The sequence below is a fragment of the Rhipicephalus microplus genome, chromosome 4 (genome assembly GCF_043290135.1).
Source record: "Rhipicephalus microplus isolate Deutch F79 chromosome 4, USDA_Rmic, whole genome shotgun sequence".
Taxonomy (NCBI): Eukaryota; Metazoa; Arthropoda; class Arachnida; order Ixodida; family Ixodidae; genus Rhipicephalus; species Rhipicephalus microplus.
In genome coordinates, this window is record NC_134703.1 from 126758146 (window position 1) to 126783248 (window position 25103).

Below are 25103 nucleotides of genomic sequence, written 5' to 3' on the forward strand. Positions count from 1 at the left end.
CAGGACTCAATCCATTCCGATGACAGAACTCGATTCATTCAGTTCCGAAGGAAGCGCTCCAGAGGTGCATGAAAAAGTTCCAAAAATCTCCCAAGCCCTTCCCAAACGCCTCTTGGAGCCGAGATTGAACAAGAATTCTGTAGTACACAAATAATAAAAACTTATGTGTTGGAAAATTCTAAATATATATCTTCGCTGATTAAGTTGAAAGCCACAAAACGCCCGTCTAGTTTTGCATCGAAACGTCAAAAAAAAAAAAAAAGAGGCGTAAAAGAGGTGTCAGAACATATCGAGCTTTTAAATAATAAAAAATTCAATGAATTTCAAACGTGCAACAAAAGATAACATTCACCATTAGCACAAATAAAGGCTGGCTGTGTTTGATATGCGAGCAGTTCTGAAGATGTACAGCGTCGAGTTCTCTCTGGATTCAATATAGTCGAGAGTTCGGCAGAATACCGCCTGGTCAGGTAAAGACATTGTTGATTCAATTCGCCCTCAATGCATAAAGTTCAAGGGCTGGACTCTTGAAGACTGCGCGGGGGCCCCGCGGAGGGAGAATCAATTGCTTGTATCGCAAAAACCTCAAAGAAAAAAATTCACACAGCCTCAATTCGCCTCACGCAGTGTCTCACGATGCCCGGCAGGTTGGGACAAAATTAGACATATCGATATTTATTTTCTAGATAAACTTTTGAACAACGTGAACGCAGCCATAAACATGTAGGACATACCTTGTACGCAAAGAAAAGTTTCTGCGTTGGCTTACTACAGCTACAAGAGAAATATAAAAAAAAATATTGAATATTTGCGCATTTTTGCCGCATTTCACTACGTTTACCCTCAACTCCTTTCCTGCGCGTGAGAATTCTCGTTGTACAAAACGCAGCAACCTTGCATCGGTGCGGGTAAGCAGCCGCAAAACGTGGTATGCCAGGCCCTGCTTGTTCACTTAAATCATTTGTGTCCGTCCTGACTGCCTCGACGTCCCGCATACCGCAGCATGTTTCTTGTCGCAACCTATATACAGTGTCGCAACGACTGTCTAAAACGAAAGAACGCTGTGGCAGCAAGATCGCGAAGCGATGCAGCGAAGACACTTTTTCTGGCGTATAGTTAGGTGTGTTAGGTATAGACCAGTCACGGCCTGTTTCGTGCAACCGACAACCCTCGTACGCATCGTCGTAGAGCTCTGCGGGCTGTATGAATAAATTATGTTCGCACTTCATTTTGACAGGGCGAACACCCAGCAGCTCTTCATAGCCGCAGGCACCTTTGATTGGCTGTCTCGCGCCCGCGCAGAAAGAAGACTGACGCCGAGCATTTCCATAATACCGGGACCTGTCAATCAAGCGTCGGCGGTTGCTGCCCCCCCCCCCCCCCCTCACAACACACGCCGTCGCTTTTATCCCCGCTGTGACGCACCCTCTCAGCTGCCACTCAACGGCCCAGCGGACAGCGAGGCCCGGGGTAGCAAAGTAAAAGAAAAACAAAACAAAGTAGCCAGAGAAGACGGGAGGAAAGCGGATGACGAGGTGGGAAAGGAGGTCTCACTTCCTCTTCCCTCGCTCGCCAGCTGAGCGCCAGACTGGTCTTCCCACGCTAAGATAACGCCTCCGGAATGGGGACGATGCGATCGAGCGTTTTTGGCAGTTTCGCCCGCTTTCTGTTCTTGCAGCTGTACAGATGCCTTTATAGTGGTTAGATATCTATCTTCTAACTCAATTGTGAGGTCACGGTAATGAGAAAATTTGAACGATTCTGTTTCGTAGTCATAATCAAATTTTCACGACCAGCCGATTCTGGTGATTACATAGGCCGATCATCATTTCGACTAACAATGAATATGAGAAAAACAAGAAATATATGAATAAATTTATCTGAGTGGTATACGGTTGCTGTATGGAGTGGTCGCGAGCGTTCGAAAAATGATTAAGACAGAGTAAGATAGAGATATAGGGTAAGGTCATACTATACCGCCGCGGTGGTCTAGTGGCTAAGGTACTTGGCTGCTGACCCGCAGGTCGCGGGGTCGAATCCCGGCTGCGGCGGCTGCATTTCCAATGGAGGTGGAAATGCTGTAGGCCCATGTGCTCAGATTTTGGTGCACGTTAAAGAACCCCAGGGGGTCAAAATTTCCGGAGCCCTCCACTACGGCGTCTCTCATAACCATATGGTGGTTTTGGGACGTTAAACCCCACATATCAATCAGTCAATAATATCATACTATAGTAGCACCTCGCCAAAAGCCTATGGTAATATTTTGAACAGACTTTGAGGTTTTATGTTAGACCCAACGATATGATGATGAGGCGTACATTAGCACGGTGCTCTGAAATAATTATGACCATCCTTAGCTCTTTGATGTGCATTTACGTCCCAAGTTTGCGGGTGATCTTGCATTTCGCCGTCATCAAATCGTGGCAGCCGTGACCGGTAATCAAATTTGCATCTTTGAGCTTGGCAAAGCAACATCTTAGCACGTGCATACTAAGCTACCACGGCGTGTGCATATACGCTACTGTTAGAAAATGGTGGCAGCTAAGTACACTAAAATTTAAACCGATATACCGAATATTGTTGAGAACAAGCAGAAAATGATCAGTGCCAACAAAAGCGTAGGGGATGTTATTAGAAGTGATTGTATAATGTAAAAAGAAAGAAAAAGAGGTGGATGAAAAAATGACTTGCAACCGGCAGGGAAAGAACCTGCGGCCTTTGAATAACGCGTCCTATGCATGCTCTATTCTTGCACACCAGCTGAGGAATTCACGTTACAATTACTTTTAATTACATCCCCTATATATTATCCTTAGCATCGTTGTCTGCTAAGTCTTATGATCATTGGGTCTATACACAGAAACTGATCCCTTAAATTTACGTTTCTTTCCTTCACCGATTTACCCAGCGTTCCAAGAAGTTGTCCAAAATCCCCAAAAAGTAGAAAAATGCTATATTTGTTCCCTGCTGTTTCTGTAGCGGCAAGCTTCTTGGGATCTTCTAAGAAATCGTTTTGGACACTAGTTAACAAATCAAATCAATTCACCTTTTTTTTAATTATCGGAGTTAGGTGGTTATATTCAATTAGAGAATCGAAGGTATTCATCCGAAGCCTCCTACCGCAGCTCTGAGGTTTGAAAAATGTGGCCTCTATAGCAATTATTTTTACGCAATGAACCAAAAAGAATGGCGATACCGAAGCACTGATGAGCGCAACAAGCAGATCCCCCAGAATGACGTCACTGTTCAAGACAACAATTGCCGAGTTATAGCTCTTTCACGTACGTTACCTTATGGGAGCCACGCGTGTTACAATCGTAACCCGCTCACCCACTCAACGAAGTCGCTTGATAGTTCACTTAACAGCGATAACTCATCCTGGACGTATGAGAAGAATATGAAAGTTGCGATATTCTGCGTTTCACTTTCAGCGAAGAAATAGGGTACATAATTACTTCGCAATTACTACTACAGGCTATAGCTGCGAAATCTCAAAGCTGCAATAGTTTCTCGCATGGAAGACTTCAGTTGTCTGTCTGGATTGACTTAACCACCTAACTATACGAAATAAAAAAGTTAATTAGCTTAATTTCCAGATTACTGTCACAAATTACGTCTCCAGAAATTTAAGATAACTGCGGCAACAGAAAAATTAATTGCGAAGGCATTCGACAAACATTACACTTCCTTGATTTTTCACGATTATGGACATGTTTGTTGACACACCTTGTACACTTAGTCCAGTAAACGTCGATTGTATACGCGCGTTGTAAAAACAACGAAAACAAAAACGGAGGAAAAACGTATATATGCAATAATTGTGGGTTTGGTCCCCAGTGGCGTCTAGCACATTTATTACGTTTTCATTTTATTCTATATTTATAGCACGTAAATAAAACTAGAAATAATGACATCATATGCTTCTCCAGCCTCTTTCAGTTGACTTCGTAAGGTTGCATATAAATAAATAAAGAAATATTTATTAATTATTTAATAATTAGCGGAGGCTTGGTTTAGTTATGTTACACTATAATTTTGCATATGACGAAGTATCAGGTGCTCAGGATCATTTGAACAGGTGGGACATGAGAACTGTATGAATTCTGGAGAGGAGTGCTTGGCGGCATGCCTAATGTTCATACTTAGTGGGAAGGTGACGAGAAAACGCACGCCAGAATACATACCAAAAGCCAAGTACCTAATTACACAAAACATGCTATTTAATTAAGCCATCCAACTGAGTAAAGTGTTTCCGAAGATAATAAGGGGGAGAAGTGATTATAAATGAAAAGAGAAAAGTGAGGCCCGTAACTGTCTCTCAAGGGGGAGGACACCTCAACAGTAGCTCATGAGGGATGGGGGTAGAGCAGGGAATAAAAGGATACGCTTAAAAGGTAGGGAGATAGAGAGAGCAGAAGGAGAGATCGAGGCGCAGGGACAGCCACATACGGAAGTAAGGAGAAGATGGGAAAGATGGACATGGTCGCAGGAGTCCGAGGACGGGGCACCATTCGGCGAGGACTCTTGTCGGCGACAGGAGATGGCGTAGGGCTAATCCAGTCGACCAGAGCTCTGCTGTCGTCGGAGATCGCGAGGGCACAACCGGTCGGCACGTAATCCAGCGAGCGAGACCAAGTTTACTGCTAGACAGTTTTCATGATATTTTCGCTATACAAAGCAGCTCCTTCTTCGTACGATACCGGACTATAGTTGCATTTGGAACAATGTTTTCAGGAAGGAATTTGTTTAGTTTAGGCCAGCAGCGCTGTTGCGAACCAGGGGACACGTATTGAAACTAAGAGTCTGAACCTTCGGGAAACAGCTTGTTTGGTCTTGTTGAATAGTACAAGCCCATGGAAACTGGTTACTGGCGAGTGTTTATGGCCCGACCCACGGTCACCCACCGAAAAAGCTGAAATCAAGGCAATATTGCCCGAAAGCACGCAAAAAGGAAAAACTGACCGATAGACCAGGGCAGCAAAGCTGGCATAAATACAATCATGATATTTCTCTCCTCAAGCAAATTAAGAGGTGAGCTTTTGGGAAGCGCGTTGTGCTGCCGGTGTTCTTTTCTGCGTTGTCTCAGACGTACAGCACTACGCGATAACGGCACGTCATTTCTCTTTATTATTATTATTATTATTATTATTAATATTATTATTATTATTCAAACTGGCCAGTGTTTTAGTTCTCATGCACTCATACATATCCTTTAAATTTTGTGACCTGTTCAGTGCGACACAGAAGCGAAATAAATGACGAGCTCGCTCTCCTTCCGGAGAAAGAAATAGCGACGTAGCGGACGTGCGTGTGCCGCCAGCTTTCGTGTTCCATCGACGCCCCGACCACTGCCGCCTCGGTAAACAAGCACGCGACGATAGTCGAGAGGTATGGCTGGCAGCCAGAGGAGCACCGAGCGATACCCGCCCGGCGTGCTGGAGGCGTGTGGTGCTGGGACGGGAATCGAGAAGAAGGGCGAGAACGGGGGCAGCGGTGTCAGAGCCAGCTGTGGCAGTTATGTGCCTCGGCTGTGGCCCCGAACCTAAGGCCACGCATGGGCGCTGCGGAAGACAACCGAAGCGCGGGCTCTGGGTCCCGCGAACCAAGTCGCCCCGGCGTGTTCAGGCGGCCCGGACCCAGTCGGGTGCGAGCAGACGACGAGAGGACGGGAGGGTTTCGAGGCAGCGTACTCCTCATCTCAGAGTTCTGTCTGGCATCACAAGGGGTACGGCAGTCGACAAGCCGCCAACAACACGTGCGGAGCGCGACGTTCCTGGAAGGCGGCTCGTATCGTTGTCGTCTTTGCCGCGTATCTTCGGCCGTGGTACCTGACCGAAAAAAGAAAGACTGGAGCGAGTGTGGGCCGGCCGATTTGGCAAAGATGAAGCACAGGCGAGCTTCGACGGCACGAAGAACGCGCGCACGCGCGTACTGAGAGGCAAAAGCGCAGGGGTCCGGGCACCACAAACGATTCCCTTTGTGCTGCTCGCCGAACGGAACACGGCAGACACTTGTGTGGCGAAGTTGTTGCCGCGTAGGGTTATACGGCGCGACTGCGGAGCCAGTTGCGTCGGCAGCGATGACGAAGAAGAAGTGGCAGCAGCGGCATCGCGAAGACGAGACGGGAAATAAATGAAAAAAGAAGAAACCTTTTTCAGTTCCTAACCTACCCGTCCCCGACCCGAACGTGGAGCGTGACAGGCGGTACAGATAACTTGTCCCAGAGAAGGCGGGGATGCGACTATGGGAAGGACGTAGATAGGAACACCAGTCGGAGAGGGGAGGAGGGAGAGATCTAGTTTCGAACCGCTGTTTGCTCGAGAGCTCGCGATATGCGGGCTTCGCGCAGCGCGCGGGCTTGAGCAAGGGGGAAAGCCCTCGGCGTTGGAGAATGGAGGGCACAGTTCCGGGCAGCGGTCTCTGCCCTTCGCGATCTTCACTATCGCTGCGCTCGGGCAACCGCTATAGACTCCGCTCTCGCCTTGCCGCTGCCCCAAAGACGCTGGGTCCGTTTGTATACCGTGGAATCTCGCTATCTGGTGCGCCCCCGCGCCCGGTGCCGAGAACAGTGGTGACCCGACTGGGCGGCGCGCAACTATTCCTGGATCGTCTCCAGGTGACAAGTAGAACGAGAATCTCCCCGGGCCGTGCTCTTCTTCCTTTGTCGCGCGGCGGCCCCGTAGACATACATGCACGCGCATCCCGCTGGCTGCCTTGCGAGCGAGCACAAGGAGCAGCCCTTCAAGTGCGCCGGTGCAGAGCAATCGGCGTGGCGAATCTCGCGGTGCGCCTCGCTTCGCCGGCACCGACAGCGTCTCTCACGTTTTTCGGCAGGAGAGCCCGCGGCTCTATTTCCAAACGCGTTTGTCTCGTCTCGGCTGCCACGTCGCATACCGTTCCAGCGACCGTCCCCGCCACGGGGACGCGGTCTTTGATAACTACGGGAACACCTAACGCAGACTCAAAGTTGGCAAGACTCCGCTTGAATAATTAATGAGTTAACCAGTCTGATAACATGACTCCACGACTGTGCTATCATTACATGCCACGCACACCAGAGCTCCTCGCTATAGCTACATGACGGGCTTTCGAGTGAGCTGTACCAGTGAAACGGCGAGCCTTATGGAATCGTGCTGCTCTGGACTCATTCATATCCTGCAAGAACAGCCGAATCTCTCTACAGGCGCAGCCTCTAAAAGGCGTCTTCTTTCTAGTGAACGGTTCAGTCTTCTCGCCGTCTTCTACATTGCTTTCTGCGTTTACGTTACGTGCGCCAAAGAAAGGGTGTTACATGTAGAAAAAACAAAAATTTGGCGTATCCCATGCACCGTGGTGATCAGTTATATGCGCAGAATGCATGAAAAAGTGTGCTATGCGGCATGCACCTATAAAATGATTATAACGTTACAAGGCAGGTAGATTAAGTAATCAGTAAACACTTGTAGCAATTTATACGCATTACAGTTTCTAGAAAACATGGAAACTTGAAAACTGGTTGTTTATATTTGCATAACGACGCCACCACTAACGAGCGCACTACATGCACCACCAGTCGTAGGCTGAAATATTGTCCTTGATGGTGGTTCCGCAAAGCGTAAAGTGTTGCAGCAAATGCTGGATGGTTTCTTCTTCTTCTTCTTCTTTTTTTTTGCTGGTTTTGAGACAAGCGTGACGAGCGGGATCGACGTTAAGCGCAGTTGTTGTGTACACTTTGCTGGGCTTACTAGGAACGTACACTGCACTGGCTTCCACGTGAGATCGGATCCCGACTGCGGCGACTGCATTTTCGATGGAGGCGAAAATGCTGCAGGCCCGAGCGCTCAGATTTGGGTGCACGTTAAAAAAAAAAAAAACAGGTGGTCTAAATTACCGGAGCTCTCCACTACGGCGTCTCGCATAATAATAAGGTGGTTTTGGGACGTTAAACTCCACTATATCAATTGATTACACTCGTGTCTACTGGTGACTACACTGGTGACTACACTTATCTTAGAACACAGACATCAGTATTATCGAAACGAAGTGGGCTTTACGGTTCGACTACTTCAATATCATACGTAACTCTCGTTAGCGTATTCCCCAATGGTCGAATAACGGTTGAATATAGATTTGTGAATCGCAGACATAGAGATGCAATGTTTAATAGACAGCTTTAAAAGTGTAGTCAACATTGGAACCACAATTGACGTAACTCGGCGTAATGTAGGTGTGAAATGTTTACTTATGTTATGTTTATTGCTTTGTTATCAAATTTGTTAGCAAGCCGCTCCAACCACAGTTGAAGTTGCACCGATGCCGCGCCTGCACAGCGTATTTTTCCAAAGCAGTTTGAATACCTGACATAGCTCAGTGAAGGAATAGCTGATTGCCACGCAGAACGCTTCGTTTCGATTCCTGCTGTGAGTTTTTTAGGGGCGAAGCGCCTTAAAAGTAAGGGTTGTCCATCCGTGGCGTCCGTTGTCACGGCGGCGCTGACTGACGTTTCCACGCTTAAATGCACACATATAATCTATAAAATGAACGGGGTGACGAAAGCCACCATATCTCAGTAGTAGATCATCGGACGCGTTATACGAAGGTCACAGGTTCGATCCCTGACGGTGGCAAGTCATATTTTCGTCCACTTTTTTTCTTTCCAATTACATTACGATTACTTCTAAACACACTCTTTATACTTCCCTTCGCAACATTGTCTGTTAGCTCCAATTATTATTCCGGCTAATCAGTGGATTTTATTTGTGCATGATATTTCCCAATCTACCACATGACTGCATGCTGCAGTGTGTGTGAAATATGAAATAATATTACTTTCTACATATTATTCAGCTGTAGCATCCTTCATGCCTGTTCATGAGCTCTTATGACGTGTTATATTTTACAAAAAGAAACGTATATAACTATTTTGAAATATTTAGAAAATGATAGGTTGGGATTCGTTCTGTAAGCTCCAGATACACCGAAACTTCATGCCGCACGAGCTAAAATATATGTATTTTTTTATCCACTGTGATTGCCACAAAGTATTCTCTTGAACTGAGCCTTTCCGGCTGCGGCGACTACACTTTCGGAGGTGAAAATTCGGTAGGCCCGTGCGCTCTCAGATTAGGGTGCACGTTACAGAACCCCAAGTAGTCGAAATTTTCGGAGTCCTCCACTGTGGTGTCTCTCATAATCATATCGTGATTTTGGGACGTTAAACCCCGCAAATCAATCAATGAACTAAGCCCTTTCTTTTGTATTGCCCGGCTTATTCTATGGACCTATGAGGAGCAGGGCTATTTGTACATACATACCACACCGGAAAGAAATACTCGTGAATCCACATTTTCGATTAGCGTTATTGCGATTTTGTGTACATGATATTTAGGGAGTGAGTCAGTGGGTGAGTGAGTGAATTGTAAAACAATGGCAAATGTTCGTCAGAAGATGAATCACTGCGTAGGGTCTCCAACGATGAGCCTAATCTACCGGTTTATTGAGTGAATCGCACAATGGACAAGTTTTGAAGACGATGCCCTTCCTCTCCTCTCTCTACCATAAAGAAGCGCCTCTGAGCACACTTGGAAAGAAAAAAAGTCTTATGCTGCGCCTGTTGGTAAGTGGGAAAGTGACTTGGAAAGTGGAAAACTGTGTGCGTCATTGAAGGTTGTGCTGGTCGATTGCGTTGAAACATACAAAAGAAAGTACACTTTTATGACCATGCCTACACTTACACGGTCTTAAATAGACGTGTGAGCGCCCGTATGTAGGGCTAACGGCGTGAAAACCATCACGTGCAATGCAGGCTCGAACTAAGAACGCGAGTAATTGGCGTAAAGTAACACCGGTAGCATCACAGGCGTTGCTGCAGCAGCTTTCCGTTATGACCATGGGAGCGAGTCACGACACGAATGTTACCAATTTGCCAGCCGAACCGCTCAGCGTGTGTTTTCCGGCTTCCTGTTTGCACGCAAAAAATGCAAACAGCTTTCCCTTTGACAGTACGCTGCAATAATCTGTTGCTTATTACACGGCTGCTCGCTATGTCCCATGCCGTGGAACTTGTTTTGAGTGGTACCGCAACGCATAGTAAACAGTGTCCACAACGGAACTAATACGGCCAGCAAAGCCTGTGTGCCCACATTTTACTTGAAGTGCGAATATACACGGTCGTATGCCAGCGTTCACTGTACGTAAACCAACTGTTTCCTTGTGCGATGACCTCTTTTATGTATGTTAGACATGTTATTGGATAGAAACGCTGGTAATTACAAGACAAAAATGACAAAAATTCATAGAAGACAGGAAGTTATCAGGACATCAGATGATTGATACTGATGCGATGCATTTTTTATATTCTATTTCGCTGTGGCATTTCCTCTCTTACAACACAGCTGATAAGTTTGCTCCGGTATGCAGAAATCTAAATAAAATTAGTTGCTCAGGCTTTTTGTGCACATATCGCGATAATATTACGAGACACGGTGTAGCATAGAAAGCCAAGGATTAACATTGACCACGTGAGATTCCGTAACAGCCACTAAATCTAGGTATTTGGGAATCATAATCAAAATGCCGTCGCCATGGCTGACAGCCGAGCCTGAGTCAAGTACCCTAGTTGCATGAGACCTTGAGTATCTCTCATTGTGAGTTTAAAATATTATTGTAAGCTCACTGAACTCTTTCACAATAAATCCATTGTCACGGCCCGCTTTAGTAACAAATATGCTTTCCCGAAAGTCAATCTCCACTATTCATTGTGCTTCAAGTCCCAGCCCTCAATTGAACACAAATGTATAGTAGGCTTTGGCCCTGTACAAAGCTCCAGAGCTTCATGATGTTGTACAATGTGGGCTATACCGCCGAGATGTAGCGAAAGCTGTGCTCTCCTTAGTATGTGGTCTTCTTGCACTACGTCACCATGTAGTGTTCTTTGGTTTTAAACCAAGCTTAGATACACAATGGGACACCTGTTGCACAACCACATAATGATGTATATGCGAAATACAAGTCGAGACACATGCCCCGAGAAAACGCTGTCGTACACTATTTACCTATTACGAATTCAGCATGGGCACGTACAAACACTCGTTTTTGCTCTTTTGACAAATAGAGAATAGGGCAGTGTCAGGGTATATGCGTTACCTAAACCACGTTTTCAAGCTATTTCTCGCCACTAGATGAAAATGATCCATATAGGTTCGCTCCAATCGCCTTCAAAACATCATCAAAACATTTGAATTTTCGCGCTGCTTTTATTGCACCTCCGCTGCCACATATCTGACGGCTTATCGTATTTTATATATGTAAATAATAGCAGGTACGATGTAATCGTTTTATGTTCCTGATGTACTCTTTTCCAAGTCTAGCTGGCTCTTCTTTCTTTGTTTTAGCGCATCGGTGTTTTTGGTAGATTGTTTCTTCAGCGTTATTTCTGAAGTGATCTCACGCAAAGGCTTCTTGCACGGTAGTGACCACTATAACAAACGTTTTGTTTACAGTCTGTAGGACTGTAAATAGTTGGGTTTTTGACATAAAATAGCTTCAGTTTTGCATTTGGATCTGTTCTTAAACGAACAGTCGGCCAGTCTTTATTTCTGTGTTTTCATAACCGTCATTAAATACCACCCCTTGAACCACCAGGGTGGCCCAGTGGCTGTCTCTTTAAAATGTTCCTTTCAAATGTAGAGTACATTAACCCCACCAAAACAAAAGCGATGCTTTTTAGAGCCAGAAATTAACGTTTTCAATTGATGCATTCAGTTATTTATTTAAGTAAAATATAGAATTCGTTAAAAACATAAAATATTGGAAATTTTAATTTTATATTATGTAAGTTGGGATGCTCATTGAAATAACCTTCAAAACAATTTTTCTGCAATAACTGGTGTATCTCCCTGTGGAGCTTTCATCCCGACAAATCTCAAACTACAAATTTATTACACATTATTCACCTGGCAGTTTAATTATTGCAGTTTGGTAAGGGCGGCCACAACGCGGACTATCATAGATAAAATAATTACATCACAAAAGCACTTCTCCGCCACATGGAAACAATCAAACCCCGGGCCACAACAAAACATTGTGAAAAAAATACGAATCCATCCGGGTATATTGGTTGCGAATATTGTGTTTTGAAGATATTTTATTTTGCAAAAAGGGAATACGGTGATTTTCTTATATTTTTAGCGACATTGAAACACCACGACCTACCTGCGCATCTAAGAAACCCTGAACTTCGATTTGTACCACGTTTTTGCACTGATTATAAGCTGCAATCCGTCAAACACAATTTACCGAAAATTTTAAATACTTATGTTCATGCAACTGAATTATCTCGCAAGGAATTGAAGATGTATTTCACTAGCCTGTAAACGTGTGTACGGTATATTCATGTTTAGCGATGTGAATCAAATAATTATATTTTGTTCGAATGTCTTGCTATTTATGCAAATATGTATATCATCACATGTTCAACAGCCTGTAATCATGCATCTGAGAGTTAAATTTATTTTGTACTAAAATATTTGTGTTCTCGCACTCTCATGTACAACATCTCCCGGGCCCAGCAAAGCTGCTTACGGAAGCTTCTAGCCCCGGAGGACGTGTTTAGTTCGTACTAGAACAATAATAGTAAAGCTGAGGTCCCTCAAAGGTAAATTGAGGTACTCGGCTGCTGGCCCACAGGTCGCGCGGAATTGAATCCCGGCTATACGGCGGCTGCATTGTCATTCTGGAGGCTCGTGTGCTCAGATTTGGGTGCACGTCAAATAACCCCAGGGAGTTAAAATTTCTGAAGTCCTCCACTACGGCGTCTCTCATAATTATATGGTGGTTTCGGGACGTTAAACCTCACACATCAATCAATCAATAAGTACCACCCTTAGAACTTCAGTTTCTTCGTTAACTGTGGTCTTCTTAATTCCTTTCGATATGAGTATTCGATATCTTTGTTGCCATCCCTGACCAATATGACGTCCTCACTAAAAAAAAACAAAAAAATGATACTGTGAGTGCAGTCACTGACTCTTTGTCAGCAGGAAGTATCATCATCATTTGTACAACTTCCTCATCTTTATATATAATCATTATCGTGTGTCAGCTCTAGCTCGACTTGAATAGAGTGTGTCATCGTATAAGCGGTGGGGGTGCTGGGTAAAGTATATAAGGAGAGCCAACATACACAAGGAGTCAGTGTGCGCAGAAAAAGGTTAGCAAAGGTCTTTGAAACGTCTTGACAACGTCGTATTGCTAGACTATGAATGACATCTCCTTGAAACTCTTCAGCGTCAGTGTATTCACCTCTTCCACCTCTTTAGCTCTATTTGCCAGAGTGCGTGACTGTCGTTTGTGTGGCTCTCAAGCCATCGTTTTTCTTGCACCGAAATATTCTATCTTCCACGCTTCATATGTGACAAACGCGGATGACAGTTTCTAAATTAATCTTTGTCTTCTTCATATGTTTTCTCTTAGTTCTGCTCCAGCTACAACTACTCTGTTTCCACGTGCATGTAAACGCATGCTGTGTCTTTCTCTGTGCGATAAACTTCCTTCGCGTGCAGTCTCTCATCAGCACCGTGCTGAGCAACTTAGCTCGACTAAAAAATCCGGGGCCCCATTCTGATCGTTTTCAACCCCACGGTAGTTCACGGGAGAGAGCCCCCCCCCCCCCCCCCCCCCCAAGTGATTCTTTCTCTCTTTTTTTGAAATTTTACCCTTCATACAGTGATGGACTTGACCAAAACATTGCTGACAGAAATGAAACCTCATCAACTCGTTAACGACGTGATTCATCAAACAGCACGTTCCAGCGGTGACGAGTGCAGACGCTGTCTTGTGCATGCTGCTTTTTCCCACTTATTTCTTCATACAGCGCGACCTTCCGTAAATTTTTGTTCCCTCATTAACGTCCTTCTCCACTGGCCTGGTTTCACTCTGCGTACTTTGTCTGTGAGAATTTTCCCTGGTGCATTTTCTTTATTTTTCTTTGTGGCTGACTTATGTATGGTCATCGTATGTTGGAACGCCTGTAGACCAGCATCACGCCGCGCCGAAGCGTCCAAATGTAGCACCACGGGAGGACTGTGCGTATTTAGGCGTTCGTCGCTGGACCGGGGCACGGCCGCACGTTCCAAAGCCGGCTAGAGTGACCGTCGGGAACACGTGCGGACAAAACGAGGCGTGCGTAATGAATGCCATGCACTGTTCATGGCGCTTCACGCGACCAGCAGGGCGCCGTTGCGCGACAGTCGTCCCGCTGCGACTTGATCGAAGACGTCTTTAAAGTGTAGTCAACGCCGTCGACGACGGCGAGTCGGGCGGTGGACAGCATCTGGGTGACACTCAGCGGCACGCGAGTGGACAGCGTCTGCGCCTGCAGGGAACCGAATTCCGACCACCCTGGTTTTGCTCTCCGCGTGACTTAGTGGCTGGTCACTGTAGCTACTGTGGACTTCACCATTGTCTATCCAACACTTCCAGCCGGTAAATGAAAACACCAGTTATACCAGCAGCCACTTGGTTGCACGCCGGCACGTCCATCCCAATCGTCCGATTAACGGATAGAATGAAGCGCCATTGAAAGGAACGCAAGAAGTAGCACATGCAAGCCCTCGTTGGTGTTTTTTTTAACCGTAAAATGCTCGAACTATAGCCCAGCTAAAACTTGCTGTTTCGATTAACCTTTGTCAAGAGGGTCAAGTAGCGGATGTTTTTCGTGTCACATTGCATTCAATTGGATTAGGAAGGTTCGGGGAGCGAGTGAAATATTTTAAATAGCGGGCTGTCCAGGCATGTACTTTGCTACGCCGGCCTCAACTGAATACAACAAAGAATGTTGAAATAATTTTGGCCCCATTGCTACCTACCATAAGTGAAGAGTTTCAAAAATGTTCACTCGCCGTCCCAACCCTACGCAAGTGGATTTGCAGCGTGGTGGTGGAAAACCACCCTTACAGCATAGAGTTTTCTAAAATTAACTTGAGGGGACTCTGGCACTGCGATCTTTCAGCGACCATGGGTATGATGGGTAATACACGGATTTGCTATAGTCTTCATACTTGCGGGCGGCGAATCGTACTTGCGGCTTCGTTTATTGCTGTGTTTCAGTTTTGTTTTGAAAGAAAGATTCAACCCTTTTGAACTTCGTGACCCGATTTGGAAAGGTAAGTCTAAAAGAATAAGATGGTGAAGCGCAACCGCTGAACAGTTGCTAATATTTGTTTCGTGCGAAAACAGCTCTAAGCCACACGAACACACATGGAGCCAAAAGCAGGCCAGAAGTACGAATATTAGACAAATGTCTGTACTACCCATCATTCCCATGCCCGCTGAAGCGTCGTGCATTGCAGCTCCCATAGACACTAGCGCCAGAGTTCCCTCTAGTGTATATTAGGAAACTATGCCTTATAGTGCTACAGGTGCATTATCAATTGCCCTCTATATCATGATATATGCCCTATGAAGGGATGAAGAGAAGAATTTGGCGTTAACTTGCTTAGGTACGAAAACACACGTGACCATGGGGTGACGTAACGCTTGACATCTTAATGCAACATGACCCCTTTATCAAGTCAAGCATTAGGTGAAAGGGTAATGTTCACTACGTGTACATTACCCTATCCCTTGATGACGCCATGCGATGCCATAACTTAAAGCATGATGTCATGCGAAGACGTCATCGTCAGGTGGCGGTCTTATGACTTCGTCACGTGTTAAAGTTCACTCGTGTTAAATTTGTTGCTATAGTATTATTCCCAACCGATCTGCTTTGCCAGTATAGCTTTTTGATGCTTAGAACTGCTCTCAATTGCGAGATGGCAGCCATAACTAATTATGTGGGTTGCAGCACTCCTGTAATATTTAAAGCAACTTAGTAGTTATGTTCGACCCGGGCGTGAAGAACTGCATGGGAGGAAGCGGCAGAATGCATTTACAAGGACCGGACGTACGAGTGACAGACTTAAAATGAAAGAGACATTCACAGTGACGTCTCAAATATAGCAGGGACATGGGGAAGCCTTTGTGGCGCTAGTAGATTGTGGAACTGGGGTTCGACTCCAACTCTGGAGCCACTACACGTGGCAAGACACTGTGCCATACTCCTGTGATCTGTCATCGTCTGCCATAGACCTATATAGCTGTGTAGTGCTAATATCAGTGAGAACATGTAAGCAACATTTAGTGTCGAAACAACTCCGGCAAAACCTTCATGTTGTTTCAAAGCAAATAGATACAGGCTATTGATGACACCTTCAATGAAATGCCAAAGTACATTTCATAGCTCCAGCTAGACGCGCAAGTCTGTCATCGTGTCTGTACATTCCCTTAGGCGACGTCCTCTTCAATGACTTCTACTCAGTATGGTGTCCACCTGGACAAAGTGGGATCACCACCCTGTTAACCGGGCAGGCTGTGCCGACTTCCAGGCACATATATATACAAACAAGAGTTCCTGTACGTGCTGAGGTAGCGGAGTTGCACGTAGGTCAGGCTGGCACCTACACCCATACGGTGCAGTCGCAACTCGTTTTCGCAGGTGAGATGCCTACCGTGTAGCCTGACATGTCTAGCGTGTCGAATAACTGCACGTATATAGGTATGTATTTAGGGGAAATTCGGCGAACACACTTGACTAAATCAGATGCGTCAACAATGGCAAAGTATAGTATACGCCAACTGAGAAAGGAATGAATAATAGAATCTTTCGCCTCTAGACTTTCTCTCCACCTTGACTTAAAATCAAGACTTTGGCAACACCTTCCTCGTCCCCTTGAGACACTTTATCATCGACTATAGACCCTCAACGCAGCATTTCTGATTAGCTACACGTGCCGCCTCCGTTTGACCAATGACCCATACTGTAATAACTGTGGTGCTTCAAAATCAGTCGAACCTATTTTTTTTTTTTTTAGAATGCCAGGCATACGCAGAAGAAAGATGTTACTTCCAAAGTAGAATAGGCTCAGCTTCCCATGAAGTGCTAGATCTCGGGAAGATACTTGGACCTGCTCTTTCTTCTCAGCAACGTCACGTTTGAAAATTTCTGTTCAGATTCCTAGAGCACATTAACCTGATTGGTAAACTGTAACATAACACTTCATTACTATCATGTGGGAACATTGAGATATCATGATCATAATGTTTTTTTCTTTCTTTTTTCTTTCCTCTCTCTTCCTGCACTTCTCCTCCAAGGCCATTTCTCTCATCAATCCCCTCCCCCATACAGAGTAACATGTAGGCGCCCTATGTACGCCGGCAGAATTCTGTTTTTCATTAGAGAGCCTTCTCTCTCTCTCTCGTCGGCGATAAACTTGACTGCCAATAATTTATTTATTTATTTATTTATTTTACCCTCAGGGTACACAGTACATTTAAGAGGGGAAGGGCATGCACAACGATGATGAATCTCAATCTGGTTCACTGTAGCGCCGTCGTTGGAAAATGCGAAAAGCTTTGTACAGTCCAGTCCCGTCTTAATTCATTCGCCGAAGGCAACAAAAGCGTGGTAGCCATCTTCTTCTTTTTCTTCTCAATAGATATATTGATTCTGCCCGTCTTCTCCGAGAATTCTCTGCACCTAAATAGGTGTTGCGTTGCCTCTGATATCGGCCCCCTTCAGAGCAATCGAGCAATGATGCCACGCATTCTAGCCTTCATAATAATAATACTTAGAGTGGGCTATATTCGGAACGGAAAACAGAGAAATTTATTGCATATTTAGTTGAAGTTAATGTGAGTACAACTGCACCGTGTAACAAATGACTTCAGTGAGACACACAAGCAGGAGAGCATAAATGCGAAGCAGCTTACAGCACTGCGATACTATCACAGATCACGGATCACTAAAAGAAACAAAAAGAAAAGGCGACTTAAACAGTCGCTAAGCTTGAGCGGTATCACGTAATACTTGCGAAGAAGAGCCACAATTTTTCTCCGCAAGTCGCTTTAAAAACGTCAGTAGACAAAATTGAACATTCCTGTTCTTCACCCCGAAAAAATGTATGCCAATTTCTGATGAAGGCGTCTTCACCCATGGTCTTCGCCTTGTGTTTCTTTCTGTTCGGTAACGGGAAGGGACCAAATTATGACCATTCTAATCTTCTGTACCACTGGTTATGCGCTCATTCTGCTGTTGCGTTAGAAAAAAATTGTGAACGCTTTAAAACACGATATGCACATTACTATGGGATAGCCTAGCTGTCTCGGCGCATTTTCAATATGATGAGAGTGTTTAAAAAATGTTTTGAACGATTTACAGCACTTAGTACTCTACTAAGGGAGAGCAAAAAGCCGCCCACTGGGCTTCACAATACACAAGGCAGTGTCGACCAAAATTACTCCGTGAACGAGTTCACGGGTAGCATCAGAAAAGGAATAGGAACAACACCAACGGATGCAGAATGGCCGATTACAGAAGTCGTATACTGAAAAGCTTCATCATTTGAGCCACAGCTACTTCATAACTTTTCGTGAATTTTTTTTTGGTTTTGTTTGCGGGAGCGTAAAACTTATCTCACTTGCATTATCCAGCTTCTAATCACTATTCAGCAGGCGGAAAGTCTTACTTCCAAGTATAAACATAGGCGAACACGCCCTGCTGAGTGAATGAGAGAGTGAAATAACTTTATTAGGTCCACAATAGACGCGAGTTAACTCAGCGTCACCTATAGTTAGGCCCACTCGGGGACAACCAGGTTTAAAGCCCTCGCGTGGGCCCTCTGGACGGCCAGGATTTCAGAAGTGAGGTCCTGGGCCTTAATCAACTTGTTTATTTCCTCTTCTTGGAAAGGGGGACTGGCAAAGGCACAGCCTCACAAGACATGCTCGAATTCCGCATAACCGCCACATAATCGTTCGGGGTATATTGTGTGCAGTGCCGCAGGGCTGGGGTAGGTTCGTGTTTGGAGCAGTCTGAGAGAGTAACAGCCTGGGCCCTGCACAGCGAGGAGTGTGGCAGGAGCAGCACTCTTCTTGAGAGACAATGGTGCTTGCATATCTCCTTGTACGTGCAGAGAGGCTCGCATCGCCCAGGAGATGACGCCTTACCCGGCACACGGTCAGTCAAACCTCGTGCAGCCGAATGCGCCTCCTCCTTCGGATTGATCGAAGCATCCTCAATTGGTCCAGGGTGTGCAGGAAACCAGACCAATGAGGAATTTTTGTTGGAATTTTTTAAGGATCTGTAGGGCCTTAAGAACCACCACACTCATTTGAAATGCCTTGATAGCAGACGTCAGCAGATAGCAGTCTGAATAAATTGTGTCATGTACACCGTCCGTTAATGCAAGAGCAATGGCAACCTGCTCGGCAATGCCGTAGCTAGGAGACTGGATGTTAGCGCAGCTGATTACTTCACAATCACAGCCAACAACCACTGGTGATAACGCCCCTTTTTCAGCGTACGAAGCGGCATCAATAAAGCAGGCTCGTTCCTTGTCCAGGTGGGCACTGGCGAGCAGAGCTTTACCCCTTGCTCGTCTTCGTGCAGCGTCGTAGGTTGGATGCATATTGCGTGGCATCCATTGTATGATAATCTTTGACCTTACTTCGTTGGGCCACTTCACGGCATCAGGACCGACGACCGCGGAGTCACGTCCCAGCATGCTGAATATGACAACACGCCCTGGTGAAAAAAAAAAAAACCTACACTTAGTTCCTTTTTAAAACAAACACATTGGAAACACTGTGTAACTACGGTGGATAGAACAAAAAATGTGAAGTGGCTAAGCTTGACTATGCCAGGATATTAGCAGCGTGAGCTATGGATTGAGGGACGGATGAACGAACCTCGGATGGATGGGCAGATATACACAGGGAACATAAAGAAGGATGCTCGAAAAGAAAAGAACGCGCAGATATAGCATGGACCAGCGTGGACTAACAAATATCAGTTACGCCACGTATGTGTGTCAACTGCGCAGAACCCGATGCCCTTAGATATATAGATTTTTCGAAAACTATGGCGTGGAGTGAGTCTTCCGCTTTTCTTCCCACGTGGTGGCGCCTGACGCAAGTTACTGTATAGTCACTCTGTACAGTAACTTTAAATATGCTCGGTGATTTCTGTTTTTTTTTTTCGTTCCACATCGCGAGTGGGTCACAAAGTGGCCACTTACTTTGTGTGCATCTTAATGGCGGTTCCCAAATTGCAAGAAAGTGTAGGAGAACTGCTTGACAAAGCACACGCTCAACCTCCTCCGAGATCTGCGTATCGCCAGGGTTAAATGGTGCATATAAATAGTTCGTCGTTATTCTCGCTGTGGATGTGTACAGTTGTATAACGTGGTATGCTGCGAAGCTCGTATCGCCTGTTTGAATCCCTGGTCAGGTGCTTCGAAGCTTTTCCTGTTTTTTTTGTTCTGCCTTTGTTATAATATACATACGTATACGTAAACCGCGCATAACGGCGACGGCGAAAATCTACCCAAAGTTTTTAACTAATTGGTATTGCAATAAAGAAAAACTGGGGAGGGGTGAAGTATGCAATGTGAACTACTGCTTTTTCCAGAAAAAACGCTGCCAACGGGCGATGAGAGACAGAAGAGGTAGAAGTAGAAGCGCCTGACTGGCGTAATTCGCCATATTGTATTGCAAGAGTTTTTTTTGATGAGGCACTATTGGTGGTGGTAAGCCTGAAGCCAGGCATGTAGGGAAGAAGATTTCAGCTTGACTAACGTCCTCGGCAAACTGCGACGAAGTACAGCCTACCGTAAGGTACTAAGGTGAGCACTGTTAGGCTGAACACGCGAACGATCGTGCGGCCGACGACACTATCGGCGCTGCGTAACGCACATCATCGGAATCATTGCACATGCACAGCATGTGCTCTGCGATACACTCTTTTCACAGTGCACACTACGTCTCGAATACGACTACTCGTCGTCTGCTAGCCGTATTTCTTTTTTTTTTGCCTGCTAAGCTGATGCATCCTGCATTTCAATTAATTTCTTTCGTTTTGCAGTTTTCTGTGATAAATATCTCAAATATAAACTGTTTTATGCTCATTTTTATGTATTCGTGCACCAATGTTCAATTGAGATGAGCCCTTAAATGCAGGACACGCCAGCTTAGCCGACAAGAATGCGGCTAGCAGACAACGAACAAGCGTGTCTATGACGTGGTGCACGTGGCGGAAATGGTTTTTCGGCGCTAAGATTTCGAAGAGTGTATCGCTGAGCACATGCTGCACATGCGCAACGTGTCCGAATATGGGCGTTACGCGGTACCGATAGTGCTATTGTCCACGCGCTCGTGTGTTCACCCCAGCAGGGCTCATTGCTGTACTACTTCTTTCTCTCGTCCCGTGTGCTCAGATTTGGGTGCACGTTAAAGAACTCCAGGTGGCCGAAATTTCCGTAGCCCTCCCCTACGCTGTCTCTCATGATCATATTTGGTTTTTGGACGTTAAACCTCACAAATCAATCAATTCTTTCTCTCATCCTCCATTAGTAGCGAAGTGCTTCGGTCGTAAGTTGTCTTCGTGTTGCACACCGCGACATGCTACGAAGTATGCTTTACAGGACAAAAGTTGTGATCTGAAACCAAATTTGAGATGAAAATAACTTCTTGTAATTTATTATCTTAAACCATGACACGTCACCAGCTGCTTGTAGGGCTAAATGTTGCCATAATTATTTTTGGGCACATGTGTCCAGTAGTCGCAATTACCTCGGCGGATACAAGTTTCTATTTAACCATGACGACGATATGACACGCCGAGTGGCCGAGACACCAAGGCGCTTCGCCGTTAAAATTGACCTGAGCTGAGCATTAGCTTCAATTCATAGTTGCTACCGGCTTGTGAAAGACAGACACACAGCTCTATTACCTAAAGGTAGCATATACAGTAAATTTAATTCAGACGAATCTCGTCTCGTCGTATGGCACCGGGTTGGCGGTATTTTGAAAATTAAGATTGTAAAACTTGAGCATTACATCATGCTTTTCGGAAGGCCTTAGGTTTTGCTTCTTCGTTATGTGCCTGAGCTCTCACTTACAACTACGCGAGTGCATCCGTGCTAGTACGCGTGCTGTGATTGGTGGAGCAAGGCGTCGTAGTCTCTCTCCAACATGTCTCGACAATCGATCGCGTATGCGCGTTGCGTCGTGACACGAGTTTTTGCTTACGAAGTATTCAGATTTTTTTTAACTCGCCATGGGCAAAAAGTAGCAGTATCTGTACAAGGAACGTTGGTGCTTCCAGAAGCTCGAGTGTGCACGTTGCTATAGAGGCAGTGCAACCGAAATCGATCATCGGGAAGGTGAAGCCAAATGAAAACGCGATGCCACACCGTCGGAGCAGTTAAAATGCTCTACCTTTTATCTCTCTCTCTCTCTCTCTCGTTCTCTCTCTCTCTCTCTCTCTCTCTCTCTCTCTCTCTCTATATATATATATATATATATATATATATATATATATATATATATATATATATATATATATATATATATATGTGGGCCGCCAAAAGCGACACTTAAGATTTTCGCCTCGAACGTCATATTAGAAGCGTGTCTATAGCCAAAATTTACTTTTGTTTTTATTTTATTGTGAAGCAAGTTAGCCGCTCACGGAGGGGGCCAGGGACCGCGTCCACGTATATCTCCGATGAGGTTATTGGCGGCGAGCTCGTGCACAGCCACTGCCTGGCGGTCAGCGGGTGAACCAAGCGTAGTGTGGATGGCTCCTTGGGTCGTCTGCTAACCGCGACGTGTTTTCACGTGCGCATACGGCGTGCATATCATCAAAGGACAGCTTATTTTGTCGTGCTTTTTGAGAGCTCTGAACAAGACCAACAACTGAAGGCGATCCAGCAGGCCAAGCAAGCTGTTGAGAGGCACGGTCTGTCTGTCGGCTGCTAGGCGGAGGGACAGAGGCTCGATGCCTGGAAATCAAGAGGAACTGGATAAAGCGATTCGCTTCCTCACTGAATAAATCGGACAAGTGCATTGCACTTTTCAGTCTGTAAAAGATACTCCAGTGCAGCGGGTGGTGTATGCGCTTGGATACGATGTTGTGAACGCTTCCAATGAGAAGCAGTTAGCAACATGAGCAAGACAGATTTTCGTTTGACCTAGCCATGTACGGCTTTCGTTGCAACGAATTCCCCAAATGTCACGCAGTGCGGTTATCAATTTAATGTGGAGCAGCCGACAAATCGGTGCCTATGCTGCCATTATTATTTGTTTATTCATTTAATTATTTGTTTGTTTATTTATTTAGTGCTTTCAGTGTGGTTGCGAGTTAGATCGATGCATAGTGTAAATCAAGTAGCGTGCAGATTGTAGGCTTACGGGCCCTTTGCCTACTCTGGAATTTACAAGTTATGGTCCACCGTAACGTTACCACTCACTTTAAAGTGAAGACGCCAGTTTTGTCGAAATGAACTGCACGCTGTGTCATGATGATGCGCATGCCATATTTAGCGATCAATAAAGCATTATCTATCAGTATACCTCAGTATCTATCAGTATACCTCAGTATCTATCAGTATACCTACGCTAAATACGTTTGTGTACGCCTATTGCTGCAACCTACAGGCTACAACAAAGTTCCACTTATTTTCGTTTGTGTCCTTGTTTCAGACAACAAAAGGTTTTTAACAAGAATGTGCTTTACTGTACAAGCTCGTGAAACCGAACTTCGTGAGCCCAGAAAAATGTCACAATTAACTGAGTGCTGAATTATCAAAAGTATAAAGAGCATTGAACGAGTGCCTTACATCAATACACTTTCTATTTTTAGGTTAATACGTAGATTCTGTACCAATATTGCTGAAGGGCAGTTTAAAAGTCACAATCTTCATCATCCTGTGAATTCGTTTAAAATGTGGCCATGGCGCCAGACTCCCGTGTTCATTTAGTCCTAAATGGGTCCTGCAATCTCCCCTTATCACGTACCGCCACCATCTCTCCAACCATGGGCATATAAGCATAGTTCTGTCGCAGGATAAATGGCATGCGACTGATAGTTCGCCCATCGCATGCTCATGGCAGCTGAAAACTCTTCATCTTCAGTAGTTTCCGCCCTTTTAACAAGTTAAAAGAAAGCCGCGGAGTGCCTGGTCTGCGCGTGGACAATACCGTAGTCACTAACTGATGGTGATAGCGATGTGGACAGCGCCGCCTCGTTTCGATGGTCTGCGAACACCATTGTTCGGATTTTTATGTCTCACATTACTGCGTGCTCGGTGGATCATCTGAAGCCACCTGGTTGCGGCCAATTGCAACTGAATTAGCGAGCGTTTCATGCCTCTGAACAATACATATAGTTATGCTGACCGGTACTAGTGAACTCATCCGAATAATCAGTTTTCCGGATGAACAAGGGCCGAGTTAATGAGATTTCAATGCATACGGAAAGGGACCTGCACACTGGAAGAGGGCATATCTCGTGATGCTTCGCGCAACCAGATTTATTTTTGTGCAAGGGCAATTTATTCCTCCTTACGGTGTTGAGAGAAAATGTTTCATACGGTAACTCACTTGTTATTTCGCGAGAACATACGCCATCAGAAAAGCACCGGTGTCTTCAATAACATTTCTATGCTTGCTTGATTCAACTCTGCCCTCTAGATGGCACCACCTATTCGGCCTCCCATGCTTACGGCTAGGTTATTCATTATAGCGCTACTGCAGGGAGGTTTGCGAATCAACTAAAACTCATTTATAGTAGTCAAAATTGTGCTCCGTATAGATTATCTGAGTCACAGTTCTTCTCATATAAAGGCTAACAGGTGCTTTAAAAAAAAAGACAATAAGGAATGAATGTATGCAGCATGGTAATGTGACGTGCATTATCGAAAAATAAACGTAAACGAAACGCTTGTATTGACTAGTTTATTTCACAAACAACCATTGAAAACATTTTTGTGCAAAATGACTTTTGCGGTAACATTTGTGGTGAACATCCGTGATAAAGTGAAATGAGATAAAAGGCTGCACAGAACCTTTGAAATCATTAACCACTTTATACTATAACAGTACAACACATCATGGCTTGTGTAACCACGTACTCTGAAATATTCCAGAATTGCGACATGAAAGGAGGCAGCACTTCAAAACAGGACTACCAGCTTAGCCCATCTTCAATGGCATGGCGCATTCAGGATAAGCGGCACTGCTTG